The sequence below is a fragment of the Mustela nivalis genome (assembly GCF_964662115.1).
Source record: "Mustela nivalis genome assembly, chromosome: Y".
Classification (NCBI taxonomy): domain Eukaryota; kingdom Metazoa; phylum Chordata; class Mammalia; order Carnivora; family Mustelidae; genus Mustela; species Mustela nivalis.
Window position 1 is genome coordinate 28171900 of NC_139041.1, and position 2763 is coordinate 28174662.

Genomic DNA, 2763 nt, shown 5'->3' on the forward strand with positions numbered 1-2763 from the left:
ACCAACTCTCTTGTGCTGCACACTGCCCTGCGTTTAACCCAGGCGAGGAGGAGGAGGAGAAAATTCCCCCAGATCCGGCAGTCTGTCCTTAGGATGAAGCTTTCACTGAACTGAACGAAGAGGAAACAGCCCTGAATCCCTGGAGGTCTGCCTGAATTTGAGGCCCTGCACAAGTACAAGCTTGGTGGAAAAAAGTAAACTGCCCATGTTCCCAGCAGGTCCTGCTCTGCTTGTAGCCTGTGGAAAACCTGTGAGCCTGAGCGGAAGTGCCTCGCCCAGACGTGCACACATCCCATTTAGGAAAGCCAGGTCCACACCCTGGATCAGAGAATTACTCCAGCTGCACCATGAGCCGAGTTCGAGATGCTGGCTGTGTCGCCGCGGGGATAGTGATTGGGGCTAGTGCCTGGTACTGTGTCTACAAATATGCCAGGGTAAGAAACCAGACAAAGAAGAGAATGGCCAAGCCCAGGACAAGGGCTGTGGCTGGGAATGGAGCCAGGGCTAGAGCCGGACCAAGGGCTGGATTCACAATTGACCTTGGGCCTGGATTCCGTCCTCCAACCCCAGTCCGCACTCGGACAGAGGACAGGGCCCAGGATGAAGCCTCTGCTCTGGAAGCAGCTGGAGATGAGGCAGTGGCCCCAGCTGCAGCCAGCGCTGAGGCTCAGAGTGGGGCAGGAAATCAGGTCCAGGAGGCAGAAGGGGTAGGGGTTGGATCTAAGGCTGAACCAGTAGCAGGGGCCACAGCGCCTTCCTCAATGGCACCACCCCCGGGGGAGGCAGAGGCTTCCGTGGCTGCAGAAGCCCCCACAGTGGCAAGGGCTCCCAATTCGCCAGAAGCCCCTGGCACAGCAGAGGCTGCCGGGGTGCCCATGGTGCCTCCCAGGGCACCAGCCCCTACCGAGGCGGCAGCATCTACAGAGGCTGTGGAGGCTCCTGTACCCACAATGCCTCCTGCCGCACCAGTGCCTTCTGGGGCAACAGTGCCTACTGGGGCTGCGGAGGCTCCTGGGACTTCAGGATACCCCAGAACAGCAGCATCTTCCAAGAAAGCAACGCCTGGGGGCTCATACCGGCGCTATACCGAAGGCCGGGTCAGTGGCTGGAGCTGTACCCAAAGGTGGAGCCAAGGCAACCAGGTCTCGGACTGGGGGCAAGGGCAAAGGCAAGAAAAACAAGGTGGAAGTAGATGAACTGGGGCTGGGTTTCCGCCCTGGGGATGGGGCTGCGGCAGCTGCTGCAGCCTCCGCTAACGGGGGACAGGCTTTCCTGGCAGAGGTACCTGATTCTGAGGAAGGGGAGTCCGGGTGGACTGACACAGAGTCCGAATCAGACTCTGAGCCTGAAACCCAGCAGAGAGGGAGAGGGGGGAGGAGACCTGTTCCCATGCAGAAGCGTCCCTTTCCTTATGAAATAGATGAGATTCTGGGTGTCCGAGACCTCAGGAAAGTCCTTGCTTTGCTTCAGAAATCTGATGATCCTTTCATCCAACAGGTAGCTTTGCTCACTCTGAGCAACAATGCCAATTATTCATGCAACCAAGACACAATTCGCAAATTGGGAGGCCTCCCAATTATTGCAAACATGATCAACAAAACCGATCCCCATATTAAGGAAAAAGCCTTAATGGCCATGAATAACCTGAGTGAGAACTATGAAAATCAGGGCCGACTTCAGGTATACATGAATAAAGTAATGGATGATATCATGGCCTCTAACTTGAACTCAGCAGTACAGGTAGTCGGACTAAAATTTTTAACAAACATGACAATTACCAATGACTACCAGCACCTGCTTGTCAACTCCATTGCAAACTTTTTCCGTTTGTTATCTCAGGGAGGTGGAAAAATCAAGGTTGAGATTTTGAAAATACTTTCAAATTTTGCTGAAAATCCAGATATGTTAATAAAACTGCTTAGCACCCAAGTGCCATCATTCTTTAGTTCCCTTTATAATTCTTATGTGGAATCAGAAATTCTTACTAATGCCCTTACTCTGTTTGAGATATCTATGACAATCTCAGAGCAGAAGTATTCAACTACAGAGAATTCAATAAAGGTTCCCTTTTTTACTTATGCACTACATCTGGAGTGTGCGTTAAGAAAATTCGAGCCTTAGCCGATCACCATGACCTCTTGGTGAAAGTGAAAGTTATAAAACTAGTGGACAAATTCTGATTGGCTATGTGCTCTCAAAAGACTTGAAGAAATTTCTTGATTTTCCAGTCTGGAAGCAATGGAAATTGAAAGTTATTGCTTTTCCACTTGTCCATGTACTAAAGGGATCCTTTCAGCTGCCAGTTTTGAATAATGTATCATCCAGAATGATGTTATCAATGACAGTCTCCAGCTTGAAGCTGAATCATTTTATGAATACCAAATAAATAGTCCTCTTGTACTGAAAACGCATTTGTGACTTTAATCGTGCTGCTTGAATGGAAATATTTTTACTGGTTCCTATATGTGAGTTGACAGTGAACCTGTGCATCATAAATAGCCTACACTTCTGTCATTTGTTTTGACTTGAACTTATCCACCAAAGACTTCATTTGTGTGTCATCAATAAAGTTGTATGTTTTGACTGACCAAAAAAAAAAAAAAAAAAAGGAAAAGTTCAGAAGGAATTCAAACACCTGGAAGCTAAAGGCCACTTTGTTTAAAAATGCTTGGATCAACCAGGAGATCTAAGAAGAACTGAAACAATTCATGGAAACCAATGAGAATGAAGACACTTCGGTCCAAAACCTATGGGATACAGCAA

General features: G+C 48.6%; 1 pseudogene across 1 annotated transcript; it reads left to right on the forward strand.

Moving 5' to 3' along the window:
- LOC309856919 (armadillo repeat-containing X-linked protein 2 pseudogene) lies at positions 1-2446 on the forward strand (annotated as a pseudogene). Its single transcript, XR_014316640.1, has 2 exons — positions 1-145; positions 219-2446. The product of XR_014316640.1 is annotated as an armadillo repeat-containing X-linked protein 2 pseudogene (transcript).
- The last annotated feature ends 317 nt before the right edge of the window (positions 2447-2763 follow it).